This window comes from Pelophylax lessonae (assembly GCF_965119305.1).
Source record: "Pelophylax lessonae genome assembly, chromosome: 12".
Taxonomy (NCBI): domain Eukaryota; kingdom Metazoa; phylum Chordata; class Amphibia; order Anura; family Ranidae; genus Pelophylax; species Pelophylax lessonae.
Genome location: NC_138779.1, coordinates 71404530 through 71429067, shown reverse-complemented (window position 1 = coordinate 71429067; position 24538 = coordinate 71404530). Strand labels below are relative to the sequence as shown.

The window sequence follows — 24538 nt, the reverse complement described above, 5'->3', positions numbered from 1 at the left end:
TATCGCTCCCAGGAATCAATGCGACGGCACCGGCCCCGCTCGTCACTTCCGGGCGACGACGCATTCCCCTGCTAAACAGCTTCTGGGCATGCCCAGAAGCTGTTTAGGAATGCGGCGCCACACTGGAAGTGACGAGAGGGGCCGGTGCAGGCACATTTTGGGAAAGAAGACGCGGAAGAAGACGCAGAAGAGGACCGCGCCGGCTTCAGCTGCCCACAAGAGAGATGGAAACGCTGTGGAAGAAATTTTATAAGTAAGTATTTCTTCTAAAAGGTAAGTGCGAACCGGGACAGATCAGAGGCTAGCCATTGTGGAATGTACTAGCCCTGACTGTCCCGGGGGTATGTTTATTAAAAAATGACTTCTGTGCCCGGAGCTTTAAGTTCTGCTTCAAGAAAAAAAAAAATGATGTACAGTTTTTCTTTTTTTAGAGAGTGGTTTTTGATGGGAGGTTAATGAAGGACACAAGGACGGATATACATTACTTGAAACAAACTTTTGTAAGCCTCAAGAGCCTAAAAGCAACCAAAAATAATCAATTAAAGACATTAAAGAAAAGATACATTTTCTATTTCATTTTGCAGCTGTTGTGATTTTCTGAAACTGGAAATCCAAATACCAAATACTACATGTTTGCAATATGGCAATAGGGAATTATTTTGTATTCTGCATATGTACAGAACACCATTCAAAAATCTTATATTAATCTTCAAAAAGCTTTCTAAAACCTTTTCAGTGCATATTCATATACTGTATTTCTCTTTATTCTCAACTAAAAAACTTGAGTTACACTTTAAATCTGAACTCTGCACCAAGGTTTCTCAAAAAATGGCATTAAATAACAGAATAAATGTCACAACATACCTATTTTATGTAAAACTTGTGCTGCCTTTTTTTCTGCACAGGTGCTCAATTCTGAGTCAAACTCGAGATAAGCAGTGTACAGGGGGTCAGTATGGCAAGGTATAGTGATTAGTAGGGGGTCAGCAGGGCACATTACATGGGGGGGGGGGGGGCCAGCAGCAGGGCACATTATGTGAGGGGCGGCAGCAGGGCACATTGCATAGGGGGTGGCAGCAGGGTACATATGTGGGTGGAAGCAGCAGGGCACATTTTGTGAGGAGTGGCAGCGGGGCACATTACATAGGTGTGGCAGCAGGGCATATATGTGGGTGGCAGCAGCAGGGCACATATGTGGGTGGCAGCAGCAGGGCACATTATGTGAGGGGAAGCAGCAGGGCACATTATGTAGGGGGCAGTAGCAAACACATTATGTGAGGGGCAGCAGCAGGTCACATTATGTGAGGGGCGGCAGCTGGGCACATTGCGTGGGGGGTGGCAGCAGGGCACATGTGTGGGTGGCAGCAGCAGGGCACATTATGTGAGGGGAGGCAGCAGGGCACATTATGTGAGGGGCAGCAGCAGGGCACATATGTGGGTGGCAGCAGCAGGGCACATTATGTGAGGGGAGGCAGCAGGGCGCATTATATGAGGGGAGGCAGCAGGGCATATTATGTAAAGGGGCAGCAGCAGGGAACATATGTGGATGGCAGCAGCAGGGCACATTATGTAGGGGGCAGTAGCAAGACATATTATATGGGGGGTGGCAACAGGGCACATTATGTGGGGGACGACAGCAGTGCATATTATGAGAGGGGCGGCAGCAGTACACATTATGTTGGGCATAGGCGTGCACAGGGGGCGTGCCCTGGCACACCCTAATCCCCCTGTGCGCCAAGGGCGATAAAAAGGCTGTACAGCCTGCCCTCCTGTACCAGGCCCATGTCATATTAATTCAAAAGGGGGGCCTAGAAACCTGCTGAGCAGGAGGACCAGCTGTACTGCCTTATTGCAGATACCGATTCTTGTTCCTCCCCTGCAGTGCTGCTGTTTTCTCCTCCTCTCCCTCCCCATGGCTGCGCTGCAGGGGGATCAGTTCTAGCATCTAGCGTCTCTTTCTCAGTCTTAAATGTAGGACCTCAGGGGTCTGTGTAGAACCCTGATATTTCACCAAAGCCCCCAAAAGGGCAGTTAAAAAATGTAAAAAATAAATAAATGAAAAAAAAAATTTAAATAAATATAAGGACTCATTCACATGTGCTTTGCACTCTGTAAATTCTGCCATGACTGCGTAGCATAGCATTGCGACCACTGCCTCTGTTGCTCTGTGTTTGAGCTTTGGGGTGCACACCCTACTACAATAGGCTGTGTACACCTATGATGTGGGGGGCAGCAGCAGGACTCATAAACATGCAGGCAGCAGGACACATTACATTAGCTGAGCAGTTTCCTTCACATGTAGAAGTCCTGTTGTGGGTACATACAAGCACCTGGGATGGACAGAAGGGGCCGGTGGGGGACAGCACATACACTCATTGCTTTACTGCACCTCTCTGCATACAAGGGGAAAAGTCCGGAGAGTGTAGGCTGAGTGGGGATGCAATCTATCTGTCAGCTGCCTGCAATTGATAGGTAGATCATGGCGCAACCCCTGGATGGGAAACCCTGCTTTAAACAGGTATATAAGATATATACTATATTAATTAAACTCAGTAATTATTCATACATCATTAAATGTATTTTTTTAATGCAAGCATTTTAAGGAACCAGAATTTGACCTGGTATCGGTCATAGGGTTGAAATACAAACACATTTTTTTTCTCTGGACTCTAGAAATGAGTTTCTTTGTTGGTGGGCCTCGTGTTTAGTAACTACCCCTTTGCCCTTTGTTTAAAATAACCTTTCATATTTTTCTCTACACGACAGCAGTCATCATCAGTGGAAAGTGCTGCAATATCTCTTTAAACAGAATTGCTGCTGTTAGAAATGAATTATTTTATTATCCCCTTGGGCTCCACCTTAGCTCCTGTCTAATGACTTTGTCTCAAGTTACAGACACTTGCAGAAATAATAAAATGGTCTGACTTTGCTGGGAGGATATAAGCCAAAGTAATTTGACTCTTTTTATTAATTTATTAACCAATTAAGTTACCTTTATGCTATTGTTATTTTATAATCATTTTTTTTTTATATGTCATAATACTGCAGAATACTTTTCTCATTAACTAGTTTTGCTATGTTGTTAGTACTTTTTTTGTTAGGGCACATTTTTTAGGTTATAGATGGTTGTTAATTTATTCCGGGGTAGCGATACCTGTCTTCATACCCTGCCTGCTTCTGTGGCTTTACAAAAGTCTACCTGGAAAATAAAGTGCACCATAGTACTCTAGGCACATAAGTTAAGATAAAAACTTAATTCTGAAGTGTATGCATTATTATTGTAGAAAATATTCCAAAGTGTTTTAGCCTGCAGCGGAAATAGAAGGCTGTCTATGCCATGATCCCTATGACAGAAGCCCAGGGCCACCATCAGGGGGTACTACCAGTACTCCTGTATGGGGCCCAGGCACACAGAGGGGCCCGGACAGCGCGAGGATCGGTGGGGAGGGGGATCAATGACAGAATGATGCACTGTGTGCCTCTTCCTCCACCAGCTGAAACCTGGTTTCTCCCCCTCTCGCTGCCTTTCAGCTGCTTGTCCCCGCCCACGCTCAGAGTCGGGAGAAGGGGACAGTAGCCTGGAGAAGTGGTGGAGAGGTAAGACCTGGGAGGAGGTGCGCTGTGTTGTGCTCTCCAGGCTCTCCCCTCCTGTCAGAACAACACTCGTCCATGCAGCACAGGAGACAGGATCGCTCTTACATTGCATCAGACTGTACACACACAGTTTGATTACGGCCCCCTACCTCCTTCACGGGCTGCTCATATCCCAACAACAGGAAATGTGGGTAGGGGGCGGTAATCAAACTGTGTGTGTGTGTGTACAGTCCGATGTGATGTAAGATCATTGCTGTGCATTCCTGTGCTGCATGGACGGGTGTTGTTCTGACAGGAGGGGAGAGCACAACACAGCGCACCTCCTCCTGGCTTTGTAGTGGTTTCACCTGTGGGTTGAGGGGGGAGGGGGGTAGAGCTTATTACCCCCTCCCCCCTCATTGTACCCAATGAGGGGGGGGAGGTAATAGTGGCTAAATAATTTATGTCTGGGATGTATGTGCAGGAGGAGGGATTGGCCACTCTCTGTGCTAGAAATTGTAATGGGGATTGGGGGGGGGTAGGTACTTGGTAGAAGAAGGAATGGGGGAAGGGATATGTGCTAGTAGGAGGGTTTGGGCGACTTGAGCCAGAAGGGGGGATTGGGGAAAATGTTTGTGCTCAGAGCAGGAGGGTTTGGGGGATTTGTGCTAAGAGGGGGGATTGGGGGGGATTTGTGCTAGGAGGAGGGATGGGGGGATTGTATTGGGAGGGGAGATGGGGGGGATTGGTGCTCAGAGGAGGGATTTGTGCTGGGAGGGGGGGTATTGGGGGGGTTGCTAGGAGGAGAGATTGGGGGGAGTTTGGGCTGGGAGAAGGGATTGGGGGGAATTGTGCTAGAATGGGGAATTTGAAAAAAAAGAGGATGTGTGCTAGGAGGGTGATTTTTTTGGGGTAAGAGAGATTTCTGATAGGAGGGGAATTTGGGGTTGGATTTTAACTCGGAGGTGGGATTGGGGGAGCAAAGGTTTGTGCTGGTAGGGGAAATATTTGCATTTTTGTTTGGGGAGAATATTGGCATGCAGACATATGTTATGCTTAGAGGGTGAATGTGCTGACTAGTGCAGTATTTTTATGGGGAGGGATTAATGCTGAGATAGGATGCTGGGAGCAATAGCCACACTGATTTACCCTGTACAGGCTACAGTGCCCATGCAAATGAGGACCAAAACCTCATTTACACACAGAGCTTTATTTCTTAACTTTTTATGTTTTAGGCTTGGCAGGAATTGTGTAAGTTGTTGTATGTTCGTGTCCACTAATGATGACTTTTGTGTATTTTTTGTGATGTCATTTTGATATTTTTGCCAAGGGTGGGGGATCCCTGTCAGGTTGGCTGTACAGGGCCCTGGGATTTTTAGCGGCAGCCCTGCAGAAGCCTGTCTATGACATGATGCGTATGCTACAGTCAGTGACTTAGGGAAGTGTCTCCAAATGTGGCAAGCAGTCTAGATGCAGCCCTTTACTTGCCTTTATCCAGCCCTTTGACACTATTGCTCTCATTGGCACCAATGACATGGCACCATTTGTTCTACTGACACCAATGATGGGGCATAATTCTTCCCAATGACACCAATGATGTGGCACTATTCCTTCCACTGACACCAATGATGTGACACTATTCCTCCTACTGACACTAACGAGGTGACACTATTCCTCCCACTGACACCAATGATGTGACACTATTCCTCCCACTGACACCAATGATGTGACACTATTCCTCCCACTAACACCAATGACGGGGTACTATTCCTCCCACTGACACCAATGACGGGGCACTATTCCTCCCACTGACACCAATGATGAGGCACTATTCCTCCTCCTAATGACCACAGGTGCTATGTAATTGTTACCACCAAGCCTGAGGCATTGTTTACCCCCTACTGCCGCCTCCCCCCCCCCCCATGTCTAAAGGATAGTAAACTGCTTCTGTTTTAGAAGGTTTGGAGACCATGCTGTAGGCAATTAAATATACTTGAAGAGTTTGTCCTAATTTTAGTACCACTATAACCACCCAGCTTCCTCTGTACAGGACTTCTGTCCTGCCCTACGCATTCTGAACTTTTCTTCCCTTGTATGCAAGACCTCTTTTTCATTCTATTCTCTTTATGCAGACCCATGTCCCCCCTCCTCTCCCCATAGAGAACCCATTTTCTTTCCTCTCTATATGCAGGATCCCTCTTTACACCCTTCCCCTCTTAATGCATTTTCTTTCTTCCTCTCTATATACTGGACATTTCTTTACACCCTTCCCCTCTTTATGCAGGACCCCTTATCTTTCTCTCTATATGCAGGACCCCCCCTTTTTTTTTTTACTCTTCCTTTCTATAAGCAGGACTCATTTTCTGCCAACCCCTCTTTGTGAGTACCCCCTATTGTGTCTTCCTCATTACATGCAAGACCCTTTTCTACATTTATATGTGGGGCCCCTTTTACCCCTTCCTCTCTTTACTTAGGCTGGCCATATATGATACAATTTTCTTACAATTTTCTGTACAATTTTTTTTAGATTTACCTTCAACTATGTAGTACAAAGGCCTGCCTTATAGGATACAATTGAAAGTGTTGTTTAGTTTTGACCTCCTTTTATATGGTTTTCAGTAAATCTAACAGAAAATTGTACAGAAGATTGAACAAGTATGGCCAGCCTTAGTACTCAATTTTTCCCTTTTTCTCTGTAGCGGGGTCTTCCATTATACAAGTTGTAAAAGACTGCTGCTTGACATTTGAGAGGAACTCTGCTCCATCTAGTGGCCAAAAGGACACATTGCAGCGGCTATGGAATTTCTTTGGATGTGATTTTCCTTTCAGGAAGTTGAGCAGTCTTCATCGCCCATAGTGCTTTGAGAGTACCAGGATGCACTGCTTCACCGCACAGCCTTCTGGGGGAAGCTTTATAAAGGAAGGGAGGAGCCAGGCTCACTCTCTTGGGAAAGACACAGTGAGACAAGCAGGAAGCCAGCGCTGTGGGCTGATGCTGCATGCTAGGCCGAAACTCCTGGGCCTTAAGTGACTAAGTTGCAGTGTTTCATCTCCAGTAGAGGATCCCTCCTGGAGGTCCCATCGATGTTCTACAGAGACCAGACTCATCCACCCCAAATACCTAGCGCGGCTGGTGACAGAGGCCGGAGACTGAGGCTTCCTGGGAGACAGTCCTGTTGGTGAGAGGGCACCTGCCCAAAAACTGACTCTATCTATCAAAGAAGTAACTTTAGTCAGGATTAGCCTTAGAGTAGTAGAAGGCAATTTACCAGGTGGCCCAGTACATCTCTCACAGAAGTTTTACCGCCAATCCTGCACAGACACCCCGCGGTGATTACTAACTGTTTGCTACCATTCTCTCTATTGATCACCCATCCTCAATGTGGATTACAAATCGCGAGTGCACCAACGTTGCTAGCAAAGATATAGAGAAGAAACAGCGGACTCAGATAGGTCTGACTGTCTGGTACTGTGTCTAACTGAATGCTGAGCCTTATTTCCAAAAGTATAATAGTGATTAAGATGGTGGTCCTATAGGCTCGGAGACATTTCCTGAAACAATTAATGTGCCCTTGAGGAGTGATATCACAGTATTTATCTTATCTTTGATTAATTAATCAGTATATCCTTTTACAAAGTCATATTTTACTGTATCGAAACTGTTTATTTGATTTACAGTAAATAACTTTCCTGTTTAAAAGCAAGCTTGTGTGTGGTCACCTTGTATTACCCAGAAGGACTGCAGCTGGAGAGAGGTAACAGGTCATTATTATTTATTGAAGTGTTATATTCCAATCTGTGTAGCCATTTGGTATTCCAGTCCTATTCTGGGTCAGTTGTGCCTAGGGAGGGTTCGAGCCAATTCTGTGGGTTGTTAGGCAGGACGTAGACCCAATAATCTAATCAGCAGCTCCTGCGGGGGTGGTGCTACACGTGGGGGCTCGTCCGGGATCATCTACAGTCCTGCAACACAACCCTCTCAGCCACAGAATCCCCCTCAACGCAGAAATGGATCCTACCGCTGCAGCCGAGTGGTGCAGGGAAGAGAATGTCGTAGTGGAAAATGGCCTGGTGGTTGAAATCAAGGGAGAGGTCTGGACTGAGGAAAAACTCCTCCCAGTTTTAAGGGCACTGTCCACAGACAGGAAATTCTGGGTGACTGACATAAAGACAGACACCACCGTTCCACACACGTATGCATTGTGTGAGTGGAGGAAGGGGGTCCCTGATTACTTTAAGGGAACCAGTGTAAAGACTACTGACCAAACAGAACTTTTCTTAATACATCCAGAAGTCCTTACTGAAGGTCCCTCATCCACCACTCCTGGGGGATCCAGCAAAGAAAAAGGTGTCCAAGAAGGGAGTCCAGAGTCACTACCTTTGTCTACGTTTAGCTCAGAACTGTGTGCTGTTCTCGGGGAAATCGTAGCAAAATGTAGTAAGGACTCCCCAAACTATCTGATGACTGGATATAGGAAGCTCAGGACATTCTCTGGGAAACAGCCTGTGCCTTCGACAGAAGATGGGTTTGAAGAGTGGTTAGATACCGCCACTCAGGCTTTGGAAGAGTGGGAGGTACCAGAACAGCACAAGAAACAGAGAATCACAGAAAGTTTAAAGGGACCTGCACTAGAGGCCGTACGTAATCTCAAGCTAAGCAAAAAGAACTGTACTGCACAGGATTATCTAGACATTCTACAAGATGTATTTGGTCGGACGGAGAACGTGGCTGAACTTCTTTACCAGTTAGACCACTGTTACCAAGAAGAGGAAGAGAAGTTGTCCGAATTTATTAGACGCCTAGATAAGATCATCCACCATATCTTGTTAAAGAAAGGGATAGACCCCCGGAAGGTAGATGAGACTCGTGCACGGCAGGTGCTGAGAGGGGCTCAACCCTTAGATCCCATTGCCATACTGTTGCGAACTCGCCTAAATGGTGGCATTCTGGAATACCCTGACCTGATCCGAATGGTCAGAGAAGAAGAGGTCATGTTGGACAACAAAAGGAAGAGTCGGCAGTTTGACTCAACTGCTCGTGTCAGAGTGATAAGTGCAAAAGAAAGTGACTCGCAAGTTGAACTCCTAAAGACCCAGGTGTCCCAGTTGATAGAAATGGTGTCCATCCTGACTAGTCAGGCATCTACTCTACCTGATGGGAACGTGTCAGAGAAGCCGGATAAACCTTCTAACCTTAGAGTAGACCCGGAACCGAGACCGAGGAGATCGCTAACTTGTTTCAACTGTGGGGGAGTAGGACATGTTAGAGGAGTATGTCCCAGCCCAGGAAATGTCGCCTCAGAACCTCGCAAGCCAGCGGAAAAACTTCAGAGGGCACCCGTGAAGGAGTCGACAGGGTGCCCGCCAGTTTCAGGGGAATCCAAGAGACTCAATGATTCAGGGAATCTGAGTCAGGGAGTCAGATCCAGGTACAACGCCCCTAGTTCTATACTCCAGGCTACTGAGAGGAGGAAAATCAATGCACACCGGGCCCAGAGGGGACTGAAGTCCAGAAGAAAAAAAAAGAAAAGAGCCTGGGTGCAGAGAACTGAATCAGACAACAAGGCCACTTCAAGAGAATTCCCAACTAACTTGGGCGGGCCTTCCCCTGTAGTCTCTGTCCAGGTAGAAGGAATTTACACAAGAGCCCTCCTTGACACTGGGGCCCAAGTGACTCTTCTGTATAGAGACTTCTATGATAAACACCTTACCCATCTACCTCTGCAGAAGTTGGAAGATCTGGAGATATGGGGTATCGGGACTCAAAGTTTTCCCTATGACGGGTATATGCCAATCAAGTTGACCTTTGACCCATCAGTGGCTGGTGAAGCTGAAACCTTCGACACCCTAGCGGTGGTCTGTCCTCGTCCGCCAGGGGCCAACAAAAGCTCTCTCATCGTAGGGACCAACACTGACCTAGTAAGGCGCCTCCTGACACAACTGGTCCAGGGACAGGATGCTCCAGCGCCAAGGATTCACCCCATGCTACGGCAGGCCTATCAACGATTAGTATTGGAGCAAGAGACTCCTGCAGAAGGAGTTGGAAGACTCTGGAAGTTGGACAGAAGGGAAAAGGTCTTGCAGCCAGGAGAGGTGGCTTGTCTGAAAGCTTCCGTTAAACTCACATGGAAACAGCCGGGCCCTTTTATCATCTTTGAATCAGGTCCACAGTAAGAGGAGAGAGGGATAGAAGTAATCCCTGAAGTGATCCTTTTGAAGGTGTTACAGAAAAACCATGAAAGGGTTTTAGTGAGTGTCAGAAACACCTCTACTACACCGGTGAAGGTACCGGCCAGAGTGCTGTTGGGCCAAGTTAACCCGGCTACCCCAGTTGTCCCATCTGATCTTAAAGAGGAGGAAAGGGGTGAAGATGTTATAGAAGAGCTCTGCTCTGGAAACGCTGCCCTCCCACCAGAATGGGTGAAGAGGGCCAAGGCACAACTTGCTCGATGGCGAGGAATATTTTCTAGGGATGAGTTCGACGTGGGATGCGCCAGGAGTGCCACTCATAAGATCCGCCTGAGTGAGGACAAACCTTTCCGAGAAAGAGTCCGGCGAGTTCCCTTAGGTGACTTAGAAGATCTACGTCAGCAGCTGGCGGAACTCAAGAAGACTGGGGTTATTCGAGAATCTAGGAGCCCATATGCTTCTCCGATAGTGGTAGTCCGGAAGAAAAACGGATCTCTGAGGCTTTGTATCGACTACCGAACCCTGAACAGAAGAACCATCCCAGACCAGTATACCACTCCTCGAATCGAAGACGCCCTACAGAGCCTGTCAGGGGCGAAGTGGTTCAGTGTGATGGACTTAAAGAGTGGGTATTATTAGATCCCCATGCACCCTGAAGATCGGGAGAAGACAGCCTTCATCACCCCTGTGGGGTTCTTTGAGTTCAATCGCATGCCTCAGGGGTTGTCAGGGGCCCCTGCTACCTTCCAAAGGCTGATGGAAAGGACCGTTGGAGATATGAATTTGATAGAGGTACTGGTATACTTGGATGATGTTATCGTGTTTGGCAGAACTTTGGAAGAACACGAGGAGAGGTTGGAAAAGGTCCTGAAGAGGCTACATGAAGAAGGCCTGAAACTTTCTCCTGAGAAGTGCCAATTCTGTCAGTCCTCGGTCCATTACCTGGGCCACATCGTGTCTGAAGAAGGGGTGGCCACCGACCCGGACAAGCTGGATGCTGTCGCCTCCTGGCCGAGACCTACAAATGTGACCGAACTTCGGTCGTTCCTGGGTTTTTGCTCCTATTACAGGAGGTTTGTAGAGGGGTTCGCCAAGATTGCCCGACCCCTCAATGAGTTACTAAAGAACGAAGAAGATGACGTTCCTGAACTGGTCAAGCCAATGAAGTCCACCATGGGACCCCGGAAGGCCAAGGAGTCCATCCAGGATCAGTGGACCCCAGAATGTGAAGGGGCTTTCATTCAGTTGAAAAAGAATCTAACCACTGCCCCTGTGTTGGCCTACGCAGACCCCACGAAACCATATGAACTACATGTCGATGCCAGCCGAGATGGGCTGGGTGGGGTACTCTACCAGGAACATGAGGGCCACCTGCGACCCGTAGCCTACGTGAGCAGGAGTCTACTACCTGCTGAAAGGAATTATCCTACCCACAAACTTGAATTCCTGGCCTTAAAGTGGGCAGTGGTCGACAAACTGAAAGATTACCTGTACGGAGCTGAATTCATTGTCAAGACGGATAATAATCCCCTTACCTATCTGTTGACTACAGCTAAGCTGGATGCAACAGGACACAGATGGTTGGCTGCCCTCTCTAGCTTCAACTTCAGCCTGAAGTATCGGCCAGGAATCGGGAACAGGGATGCAGATGCCCTATCCAGAAGGTTGCATGCACCACACAAACCTGATGAAGAATGGACCCATTTGGCTCCAGAAGGGGTGCGTGCCCTATATCAGGGAACTGAACTTCGATCCAGAGGAGGATCAAGAGCCGAAGAGATTGGGGTTTCGGCTGTCGGAGTACCCAAATACTATTGCAGGGTGACCCAGGTTGAAGGGGAAGATTTACCCCGGCTGTCAAAAAGGGACTTGAGGAAGGAGCAGCTGGAAGACCCTCTGGGAAAACTTCTTTTGGAAGCCTTGGAGATCCAGCGCCCTGAGTTGCTTCTAACCGACTCTCCTCAGGGGGCCCGTCTGTTGCATAGAGAGTGGACCCGGTTACAGATCCGAGAAGGGGTGGCCTACCGAAGAGGCCCATCTGAAGATCTGGAGGAGAAGTGGCAACTGTTCTTACCAGCTAAATACAGGGAGAGAGTTCTGGCTGCTCTTCATGATAATCATGGCCATCTGGGACCTGAAAGAACTTTTCAGCTTGTCAGAGACAGGTTCTACTGGCCCTGTATGAGGGCCGAAGTTGAAGGATACTGTCATTCTTGTGTCCGATGTATACAAAGGAAGACTCTGCCACGTCAAGCAGCCCCAATGGGCCATCTGCAAAGCCAGGGACCCATGGAACTGGTGTGCATTGATTTCCTTTGCCTAGAGCCTGATCTGAGTGGCCAAGGGAATGTCCTTGTGGTAACAGACCATTTTACCAGATACGCCCAAGCATTCCCAACAAGGGATCAGAAGGCCTCTACAGTAGCCAAAGTTCTTGTAGAAAAGTTCTTTGTACACTATGGGTTACCACAACGCCTCCATTCAGATCAGGGAAGAGACTTTGAAAGCAGACTGATCAAGAGACTGTTAGATCTGTTAGGCATCCAAAAGACTAGAACTACTCCCTACCATCCACAAGGGGATGCCCAGCCGGAACGATTTAACAGGACTCTTTTGGACATGTTGGGGACTTTGAGCTCAGAGAAGAAACAGCATTGGGGCAAACATGTAGCTGCCATTGTGCATGCCTACAACAGTACTGTCAGTGATGCTACTGGATATTCCCCTTATCGTCTAATGTTTGGACGAGAGGCTCGGTTGCCAGTGGATTTGGCCTTTGGCATCTCGCCCGATCACACCTCTTCAGCATCGCACAAGGGATATGTGGACCGACTGCGGAAGAGTCTGAAATCGGCCTATGATAAAGCTCAGGCCACATCTGATCAACGTGGACTGAGGAATAAAAGGAATTTCGACTTAAAAGTTCGGATCCAAGACTTGCAACCAGGGGACAGGGTATTGTTGAGGAACTTGGGTGTCCCGGGAAAACACAAGTTGGCAGACCGCTGGAAGTCCCAACCTTATGTTATCTGCAAGCAACTACCAAACCTCCCTGTGTATCAAATTCGGCCTGAAGGAAGTGTGGGTCCATTGAAGACTTGGCATAGGAACCATTGCCCCCTGACGACGTCATTCTGACGAAACCGGTCGGGAGGTTCCGGACATCGCGCTTGTCACACCCCAAAGACGCCGGCTTTGTATCAACTATAGCGGGACGCCGCTTTTTACCTGTTACTCGTTTGTGTTGATCTACTGCCATGTGAGTAGAATCTTAAATAAAGCTGTTTTATATTATCAAACGGGATTACGCTATGAATGCTTTTATCCTCTACATATTGCCATACATATCGGAGTTATTTCTGGATCTATGAGCGAGTGAGGGGTTGATGCAGTCTAGCGAAGCTTGGTCCGTTCATGCAGAGGAGAGAACCCAGTCCATAGGAGTTGTTACCTTATGCTCTTAGTGGCCCATCCATTAATTTGGAGGCCCACTCATTGCGGTAAGCTGCCATCTTGCCTATCCGCACGGGTGACTGTTTGTTTCCATTGCTTTTCACATCTTGGGATCTTCACCCTTAAGTGGACTCTCCACCATCTTCATATGCTGAATGGACTTATGACTTAGTGCAATTGATTCATTTTTTTTATTGCACCATTATTAATTGTATATCCATTTATATAATTTTTTAAGTATAATTAATTTTGTTGCTTATAGCGCTGCACTACTTGACACACAATATGAATGGGATTACTATGAATCCAGTGTTCTAGCTGCTATCTTGTTTTATATCATTTGTTTTATGTCATTTTATTATATCTACTTATTCACTATTAAGCGCAGGATACCCCCCCTGATTTTATAGGAACCATTTACTGCCTCTCTCTGAAGCAGTTCGCATGCCTCCTGTCGTAGATTCGCCAGAGACCCCTTCGACCTCTCGCCTGTCCAGACCAGTCACCAGATCTCAGTCGACACTACCAGATGTGAGGGAGGGAAATTCTCCATCTGAAGATCTGGAAGATGAAGAGGAGGTACCTGACTGGATGTGGTCATCTCAGTTACCAGAACCCACACCTGCCTCCCTGTCTTCATCCGAATTGGCTGACAGAGGAACCCTTCGGGCGGAAGCCCCCGAATTCATACCTTTCCACATGCTTCCAGAAGAAGTAGTTGATGATGAAGATCCTGAGGAGGAGGTTGCACCTTTCTCTGAAGAAGAACTGACCGCTCTTGAAGCATCAGATTCCTGTGTGTTGGAACATGAGGAGGAGGACATTGAAGAATCCCCAGAAGTGGCTGGTCCTAGTACCTCTGAGATCGTGCATCCCAAAGAACAGAGGGAAAGAAGAGTCATTCACCCACCCAAAAGACTGACCTATGACCAATTGGGTGAATGCTTGGAAGAGGCTATCTTTACTTCCAAACAAACTCTTGATCAGCCTAGTTCTTCCACCGCAGATTTGGTGGAGGACAACCCTAGCTCACCCCCAGGCACATCTGTACAAGCCACTCAAGTGTTAGGGGTCTGTGAACAGAATTACCTTCCCTCCCCCGACAATTGGTGGGAGGTTCCTATGTCGAACCTGTGTTGTAATATGCAGTTGTTAAGTTTGAACTCTGCTTATGAAAAGGAAGATGATTCCCTGTTATGCATATGTTAATGTTTTTTTTTGTGTACTGCCAACATATGCACTGGAGTACATGCTGTTGTCCTCTTTGGGGACCAAAGTTTCTCAAGTGGGGGGAGTGTGTAGCGGGGTCTTCCATTATACAAGTTGTAAAAGACTGCTGCTTGACATTTGAGAGGAACTCTGCTCCATCTAGTGGCCAAAAGGACACATTGCAGCGGCTATGGAATTTCTTTGGATGTGATTTTCCTTTCAGGAAGTTGAGCAGTCTTCATCGCCCATAGTGCTTTGAGAGTACCAGGATGCACTGCTTCACCGCACAGCCTTCTGGGGGAAGCTTTATAAAGGAAGGGAGGAGCCAGGCTCACTCTCTTGGGAAAGACACAGTGAGACAAGCAGGAAGCCAGCGCTGTGGGCTGATGCTGCATGCTAGGCCGAAACTCCTGGGCCTTAAGTGACTAAGTTGCAGTGTTTCATCTCCAGTAGAGGATCCCTCCTGGAGGTCCCATCGATGTTCTACAGAGACCAGACTCATCCACCCCAAATACCTAGCGCGGCTGGTGACAGAGGCCGGAGACTGAGACAGCAGCGGAGGCTTCCTGGGAGACAGTCCTGTTGGTGAGAGGGCACCTGCCCAAAAACTGACTCTATCTATCAAAGAAGTAACTTTAGTCAGGATTAGCCTTAGAGTAGTAGAAGGCAATTTACCAGGTGGCCCAGTACATCTCTCACAGAAGTTTTACCGCCAATCCTGCACAGACACCCCGCGGTGATTACTAACTGTTTGCTGCCATTCTCTCTATTGATCACCCATCCTCAATGTGGATTACAAATCGCGAGTGCACCAACGTTGCTAGCAAAGATATAGAGAAGAAACAGCGGACTCAGATAGGTCTGACTGTCTGGTACTGTGTCTAACTGAATGCTGAGCCTTATTTCCAAAAGTATAATAGTGATTAAGATGGTGGTCCTATAGGCTCGGAGACATTTCCTGAAACAATTAATGTGCCCTTGAGGAGTGATATCACAGTATTTATCTTATCTTTGATTAATTAATCAGTATATCCTTTTACAAAGTCATATTTTACTGTATCGAAACTGTTTATTTGATTTACAGTAAATAACTTTCCTGTTTAAAAGCAAGCTTGTGTGTGGTCACCTTGTATTACCCAGAAGGACTGCAGCTGGAGAGAGGTAACAGGTCATTATTATTTATTGAAGTGTTATATTCCAATCTGTGTAGCCATTTGGTATTCCAGTCCTATTCTGGGTCAGTTGTGCATAGGGAGGGTTCGAGCCAATTCTGTGGGTTGTTAGGCAGGACGTAGACCCAATAATCTAATCAGCAGCTCCTGCGGGGGTGGTGCTACATCTCTATATGTGGAACCTCCTTACTCCCTCCCACCCTACACGCAGGGCTGTTTTCCTCCTCCCCTGAGCAGGATTCATTCCTCCCCTCCCCTCTATGAGCAGGATTCCTCCTCCCTCCCCTCTATAAGCAGGATTCCTTTTCCCCCCTCCCCTCTATGAGCAGGATTCCTTTCCCCCCTCCCCTCGATGAGCAGGATTCCTTTTCCCCCCTCCCCTCTATGAGCAGGATTCCTTTTCCCTCCTCCCCTCGATGAACAGGATTCCTCCCCCCCACCCCTCTATGAGCAGGATTCCTTTTCCCCCCCTCCCCTCAATGAGCAGGATTCCTTTCCCCCCCTCCCCTCGATGAGCAGGATTCCTTTTCCACCCTCCCCTCTATGAGCAGGATTCCTTTTCGCCCCTCCCCTCCCCTCTATGAGCAGGATTCCTTTTCTCAACTCCCCTCTATGAGAAGGATTCATTTTCTCCCCTCCCCTCCCCTCCCCTACCCTATATGAGCAAGATTCCTTTTCTCCCCTCCCCTCCCCCTCCCCTCCAAGAGCAGGATTCATTTTCTCCCCCCCCTCCCCTCTATGGGCAGGATTCCTTTTTTCCCCTTCCCTCTATGAGCAGGATTCCTTTTCTTCCTTCCCCTCCCCTCTATGAGCAGGATTCCTTTTCTCCCCTCCCTTCTATGAGCAGGATTTCTTTTCTTCCTTCCCCTCCCCTCTATGAGCAGGATTCCTTTTCCCCCCTCCCCTCTACAAGCAGGCCCCTTTCTGCGGTATGAATGATGATTCTACTCCTGCCTTCATAAAAAACACAGCAGGAGGAGTGGATTATTACAAAGACTTTGAGCTACAAACCTCTGAAATATTAATTTGGGTGAACTAACCCTTAAAAATAAACTCCCATGCGCCCATAAAGATCTTTTACTGATCTAGCTGTGGTCTCAAAATCTTGCTCAACATCTGACAACAAGGTTTTGCCATACATCTTCCTCTAGAGTTTTAGGAAATCCACTTAAGTAACCAAGAAGTATGATGAGGTTTAGTCTTCTGCGGTTTAGCTAAACATTTTTTCCTTCCCCTCCCTCCCCTTGATGAGCAGGATTCCTTTTCCACCCTTCCCTCTATGAGCAGGATTCCTTTTCGCCCCTCCCCTCTATGAGCAGGATTCCTTTTCTCAACTCCCCTCTATGAGAAGGATTTCTTTTCTATTATACTATATTATTTGTTTATAAAAATGACATAAAGGGTATAGGTGGTATTTAAAATAAAGGGTGTGTGTTGGTGTAATTAATGACATGTGCTATGTGATGCATGTGATTGGGTGGAGCTATGTCCACCAGTCTGAGGACATGAAAGCAAGGCTGTCAGTCCAGGCAGTGGGTTGTAGTATGTTGCCATCAGTCCTGAGAGTGAGCAGATGGCTATCAGGTCATGGAGTGGGCTGAAGATGCCAATAGAATGTACCTTCAAGTTGGTATAAAGTGCCTAATTTGTGTGCTGCATTGCATCATATTATATCCTAAAATTATCTTATATACAGGCACATATATTTGTTCAATCCGTCACATAGAAGATATGTTATATATACAGTAGATGTAGGCAAGTGCAGTCAACTTTCTCCACTGCAGGTGGCGCTCAACCGCGGCGGCATTGCAGAGGGAGAAGAAGTCAAGAAGTACATGGTCCCTCTATGGTTTCCTGGGTCACTGGGGGAGCTGTCCGATTGGATGCTGGCACCCCATGTGACCCCGTCAGCCATCTTGGGTCAGGCAGAGTCTATTTAAGACCCTGGCTCCCAGGCTTAGAGCACATTTCAAGTGTGGGTAGTGTAGGGACAGGTCACCTACTTGTCAGGGATAGTAATAAGTGGAAAGGAGAGGTTCCAGATGAGTAGGGAAAGAGCAAGGACATGCCATCCTTCCTGGAAGGCTGCATTCAGGCCCTCAAGACAGATGCTGTTGGTGCACCCTAGACCTACTTCTATACTCTTCGCTGCAACATTCTGTGAGTGTGCCTGGTCAGGTTGTCTTCATGCAGGGTAGTTGTGCTTTGTTGAACTTTAACTTCAATACAGTTCTGTTTCTGCAACTAGACTCTTGAGTGTTTACTGCTGCCGCACCACGCTGCACCTCCCCACATAGGTATAAAAAGTTATATAGAAAGTCATACTGTATATTGGTGCTATGTACAGTGACAGAAAAGGAATGTGCCTATTCACTGTCAGTGAATTATAAAATGTTAAAGAGAACAAAAGGTGTGCATAAACTAGATTGCATAGCCAGAATCATGGTTTAACATAGGTACTCGAGAGACTGGTAACTGTCACTGAACAATTGGTGCACATACTATAGAGGATTTTACTGAGAGGTAATTCACAACTGGAACAAACACAAACACACTGGATGCTGATCATTAATGGATAAATACACACACTGGAGACTGATTACTGAGGGGATTAATATACATACACTGGAGACTGGTTACTGAGGGGATTAATATACAGTGCATTGCGAAAGTATTCAGCCCCCTTGAACTTTTCGACCTTTTGCCACATTTCAGGCTTCAAACATAAAGATATAAAACTGTAATTTTTTGTGAAGAATCAACAAGTGGGACACAATCATGAAGTGGAACGAAATTTATTGGATATTTCAAACTTTTTTAACAAATAAAAAACTGAAAAATTGGGCGTGCAAAATTATTGAACCCCCTTAAGTTAATACTTTGTAGCGCCACCTTTTGCTGCGATTACAGCTGTAAGTCACTAAGGGTATGTCTCTATCAGTTTTGCACATCGAGAGACTGAAATTTTTTCCCATTCCTCCTTGCAAAACAGCTCGAGCTCAGTAAGGGTTTGATGGAGAGTGTTTGAGAACAGCAGTTTTCAGTTCTTTCCACAGATTCTCGATTGGATTCAGGTCTGGACTTTGACTTGGCCATTCTTACACCTGGATATGTTTATTTGTGAACCATTCCATTGTAGATTTTGCTTTATGTTTTGGATCATTGTCTTGTTGGAAGACAAATCTCCATCACAGTCTCAGGTCTTTTGCAGACTCAATCAGGTTTTCTTCCAGAATGGTTCTGTATTTGGCTCCATCCATCTTCCCATCAATTTTAACCATCTTCCCTGTCCCTGCTGAAGAAAAGCAGCCCCAAACCATGATGCTGCCACCACCATGTTTGACAGTGTGGATGGTGTGTTCAGGGTGATGAGCTGTGTTGCTTTTACTCCAAACATAACGTTTTGCATTGTTGCCAAAAAGTTTGATTTTGGTTTCATCTGACCAGAGCACCTTCTTCCACATGTTTGGTGTGTCTCCCAGGTGGCTTGTGGCAAACTTTAAACAACAGTTTTTATGGATATCTTTAAGAAATGGCTTTCTTCTTGCCATGCTTCCATAAAGGCCAGATTTGTGCAGTATACGACTGATTGTTGTCCTATGGACAGAGTCTCCCACCTCAGCTGTAGATCTCTGCAGTTCATCCACAGTGATCATGGGCCTCTTGGTTGCATCTCTGATCAGTCTTCTCCTTGTATGAGCTGAAAGTTTAGAGGGACGGCCAGGTCTTCGTAGATTTGCAGTGGTCTGATACTCCTTCCATTTCAATATTATCGCTTGCACAGTGCTCCTTGGGATGTTTAAAGCTTGGGAAATCTTTTTGTATCCAAATCCGGCTTTAAACTTCTCCACAACAGTATCTCGGACCTGCCTGGTGTGTTCCTTGTTCTTCATGATGCTCTCTGCGCTTTAAACGGACCTCTGAGTCTATCACAGTGCAGGTGCATTTATACGGAGACTTGATTACACACAGGTGGATTCTATTTATCATCATTAGTCATTTAGGTCAACATTGGATCATTCAGAGATCCTCACTGAACCTCTGGAGAGAGTTTGCTGCACTGAAAGTAAAGGGGCTGAATAATTTTGCATGCCCAAGTTTTCAGTTTTTTATTTGTTAACAAAGTTTGACAAAGTTTGAAATATCCAATAAATTTCGTTCCACTTCATGATTGTGTCCCACTTGTTGTTGATTCTTCACAAAAAAATACAGTTTTATATCTTTATGTTTGAAGCCTGAAATGTTGCAAAAGGTCACAAAGTTCAAGGGGGCCGAATACTTTCGCAAGGCTCTGTATGTATATATATATAACATCAGTCCCTGCCCTCAAGGAGCTTACAATCTAAGGTGTATATAGTAAATATTTTTGTGTTTAATACTGCTAAGGGTTAATTCAAGTGGTCATATTAGCTGAAATGCAGGCAGGCTTTTATATTTTTCACTTTAGTACTCAGTGCAGGCACTCTGAGGGTAAGCTTTGGATTTAACTTTTAGTTGGATTATAGTTAGAGAACAATGTTACTGTAATATAAGGGATACTCAGCAGTAAATGCACATTAGTACATTTTGGCACTCATGAAACAATGCTAAGATACTACCAATATGTTGTAGGGAATGTATTGGTGTTTTATAAATCTTTACCATAGCTATATACAGTAATAGACAGGATTAAAAAAAATAAAAATAAACTATATATATATATATATATATATATATATATATATATATAATATATATACAGTATATATAATATATTCTACACTATCCGGCCAGTCAGTGGAGCATTGGAATAATTGTCAAATGATTTCCCCTTTCTCTAACTACCTGTTGTAAAGTATCTGCTGTTTACAGAGCTCAATAGATCAATCTGAAATTAACATGCACAACTGAATACATGTAAATCAGATCAGTAATTAATCCTTATCAAACAATTTTTAGTCAGGCAAAGCAAGACACAAGCCAGACAACATCTGTTGTGTTGTAATTTGTTTTTTTGTAGATAACCAATAATGCTTTTGAAATTTTTTTTCATGTATTTAATGTTTATTGCATAAAAGCTTCAATAGTGGATTGGGACTTGTGGCATTGCAGCATCATTTCCAGTACCATAGCTGGAGGGAAGACAACTCTATCTCCCATCATTCCTTTTATTGTCCCGGCACTGTAGGGGCAATGCATACAAGAATGGTGAGGTGGGGTTGGCCTCAGTGCTTCTGGAGTGTCTACACGGTGTCTACATGGAGATGCTGGGGGATAAGACTGGATAAGCACTGTAATTCAGCACGAAAAAGTGTGACAACTCTGTGCATATTTCCACGGGCACCTTATAGCATTGCCACCCATAGAAAGGGAATTAGAACTTTTACTCTCAGGATTAACTAACAGTAACAAGTACTGATAAAGAAATGGAACCCAGAGAAGCCATTAAGCTACTCAAAGGTATAGAGCCGTCACCTTGACATGGGCAGTTTTGCATTTTGATTGGACTTGCACTTTAAAGAAATAACATTGACCCTAAACATAGCAGTTCCCTTTATTGCTTCAATGTTCTTTTTTTACAAAGCAGATATTACAGGATGTTCTTGTGATAAGATAAGTATCAAGCTTTTAAAAGATCTGCTTGTGTATTGGTCACACTATCACTTCTGCATTTAACATACTGTTTGGAGTCATCATATCTTTTCCATCTATTCATCGCCTCATGGTAAACATTTTCCTCTCTGTGCTAGAATAGGTCAACCCATCATCACAGGGTCTGTATTATAAGAGTACACAATATATACTATATATATATATATATATATATATATATATATATATATATATATATATATATACTGTATATTAGATTAATGAAATGCAAAGGGAGTTTTACATGCTGTGGTTTTCTCAGTTGATATAAGCTTGTCCACTAGGCAAGGTCAGAACAGGGAATTTAGAGTTACTTCTTTAAGGTCTTTTAACAAATTGCCTAAATTTTATTTATCCCTTTAGCTCCTTAACATACGGCATTTACATGCCTGATTTATCTTATTTATAAAACTCAATAAGAATACTATAGAAAGGAACAGAGATAATCCATAAGATATTCAAGACTCTGTCTAAGAAAACTTAGTGAATAGGATACCTTTCCAAAAAAACCCAATGCTTGGGGCATTCTTACCTAATCATCTGTGAGAATTGGCAGATATTAATCCTTTTTAGGAATGAGTCAATCTGCCTGGGTTTGGTTCAGGAGTAGTTTAGCAAATCTTGCTAGAAGTTTGCAAAATTTGCAGTGAACCCTTGAACCCTGTGAAGTCTGTGGGCGGGGGGGGGGGGGGGGGGATTGAAGATTGATATTTCATTTCGGCCTTTTTTGAGAGGTAAGTGAACTATTTTAAACAAAAGGCAATAGAAGATAGGTACTGCCCTAGGAAACATGTGCCATTACCAAAAAAAGTAATTAGCTCCAAAACACACTGAAAATATGGTTGCGGTAAGCCCACCCCTTTTAAAAAAGGGAGATGGGGTTTCAATTCTTTCAACTTATTTGCTTTTGTGACTCAGCTGACCAGCGGCAAAAGTCATGCACTGTAATATAGGTGCACCTTTAGCGTCTTTGGACAAAGTCACAAACTGCAGAAATCTTGAGGTTTTGCCATAAACTCATGGTATCAGTGAACGTAAACCTTATCCCTACTCTCTTTCATTATTCTGCCCCAGCTTTAGCAATAGGACAGTTTTAAATCACAACAGCAAGAGGGGCAATTTATTCCAAAATAAAAGCATTCGTCCGGCCGGCGGCTCCCATCCATTACGATTGCGATTTTATCTACTATGCTTGTGAGTGTTCTTCTTTTAATTATTAAACCAGTCATTATTTTATTACACTATTGGCGTTTTTCTTTCACTCGGGCTGTATCTTGGTACTGAGTTCATAGTTAACACCATTGATGCTGTTGGTCCCGGAGCTTCACGTATGATGGGAAAGCGTTATTAGATCTACTGCTTGGAATATTTGTCATCTGGTAAGAGGCCAACAGGGCTTTTGAGTGACGTTTCTGGTTTCTCAGCGATCTGGATTTACTTATTTGCTCATTTGACTCTATTTTTGGTAAGAGGCTTCACAATTGGTGGTGGTTTGTTCCACGTTTCTCTCTTTACACTGGGCTATTTACGCTATACTCATTATTCATTTGGTGAGCTGCTGCACGATTGATAGGGATTCCCTATTGGTGGTGGATACTTTACATTACGGTATCACACTATGTAAGTTTTTTTCTTTGCATATCATTCACAATATTCGCTGAGGACTCTGACAACCTCCATCTCCCGGATCTGTGACTATATCTCGGCATATGAATTTTGCAGACTTTTAGTGGCTATCCGGTAAGCACATTTCCTACAGAGACTGTGGAGTGTGATCTATGTCTTCAGCGTCAATCAAGTTGTTATATGGGACATTGATTTTTGTTTGGACATTAATTTTTGTTTACCCACTTCACGCAGCGCGGCTTATTTTTCTATACTATTCGGATGGACAACCTGGCCATAATTTTGGGTCTTACTTTTTATATTCCTTTATAAAACCTGAGATATTACTGTATATGCATAGTGTCTTGGATCCTGCAGGGTGGTCATGGGACTTATGACACTCTCCTGCAGTGCCAATGTCTCGCACAATCCAGGGCACTGGGCAGTGCTGAATATGGCTGGTGTCAGCTTTGCAAGGGACTGGTGTACTAAGAAGATAATTGTAAGGAGAAGAGTCACATGATGTGTGACCCTATAGCGTTCGTGTGACCCTATGGCTTTCAGGCCACCCCTTCCTATCAACACTCCTTGCACTCGTGTTACCGCTGTAAAGCTTGATACTGTGAAGCAGCATGATCTGATTCAGAAACATTTGGTTACCTGACTGCCATCCATTCTTCCAGAAACCCTTATGTTTTAGCTGGGGTCTAAGGAGGAGGGATGGTTCACTGGCTTCATTGAAATAGATTGGAAGTTTGTAGCACTTTGGTGGCTGCATGAGGATGGGGGTCTATGGCATCATCACAGTGCTATAGTTCCTTTTCTCTCATACAACAGTGTCACACCTAGACCCTTGCAGCTTGCCTGGAAAGGGCTTCTGCAGCACTCTAGGGGAAGGGGTGTTCTGTGATTGGCACAGAATATCAATGATTTGGGGTTTATTTAATCATTAACAATGATGATTTTGGACTTATTTTATTCAGCTGATACAGATAATTGCATTAACACCAATTACCGTAACACTAATAACACCAATTGGATTTTTCCTAACTGCCTTTGATGATATGAGGCTTATTTCATTTAACTACCTTCAACAATATGGAGCTTATTTTATCGCACTGACACCAACTGGGCATATTTTACTTCCAATTAAACCATTGATGTGGGGCTTATTTTACTCACAATTGCACCAAAGATATTGGGATTTTTTATACCAATAAAATTGACAATTTGGGGTTTATTTAATCCCACTGACACTGACCATTGGGCTTATTTTATCCCACTTACACCAATGATGAGGCTTATTTTATCCAACTGACACCAACTATATGGGGCTTATTTTATCCAACTGCCATCAACATGAGGCTTATTTTATCCCACTGTCACTAAACATATCCGGTTTATTTTACTCCTGGTGATATCAATAATATGATACTTATTTTACTCCTGCTAACACCAATAATTATTTTTAATGAGGCCTATTTTATCCCACTATCATTGGTATTACAATGGGTTATTATATTCCACTGACACCAAGGATGGGGCTTATGATCTTCCCATTGGCACCAGCGTTGAGTTTTATTACACACACACTGGCACCAACAACGGATTGTATTTTAACTTCTACCGACACAAATAATCAGACTTATTTTACTTCTAGTTGCTCTTTATTACAACCTCAGCCTTCTTATAATATAAAACATAGC

At 44.9% G+C, this 24538-nt stretch overlaps 1 protein-coding gene across 1 annotated transcript in view; it reads left to right on the top strand.

Moving 5' to 3' along the window:
* Positions 1-24538, top strand: part of LOC309568398 (putative pleckstrin homology domain-containing family N member 1) — a 99456-nt gene that overhangs the window by 11288 nt on the left and 63630 nt on the right. The window lies entirely within an intron of this gene.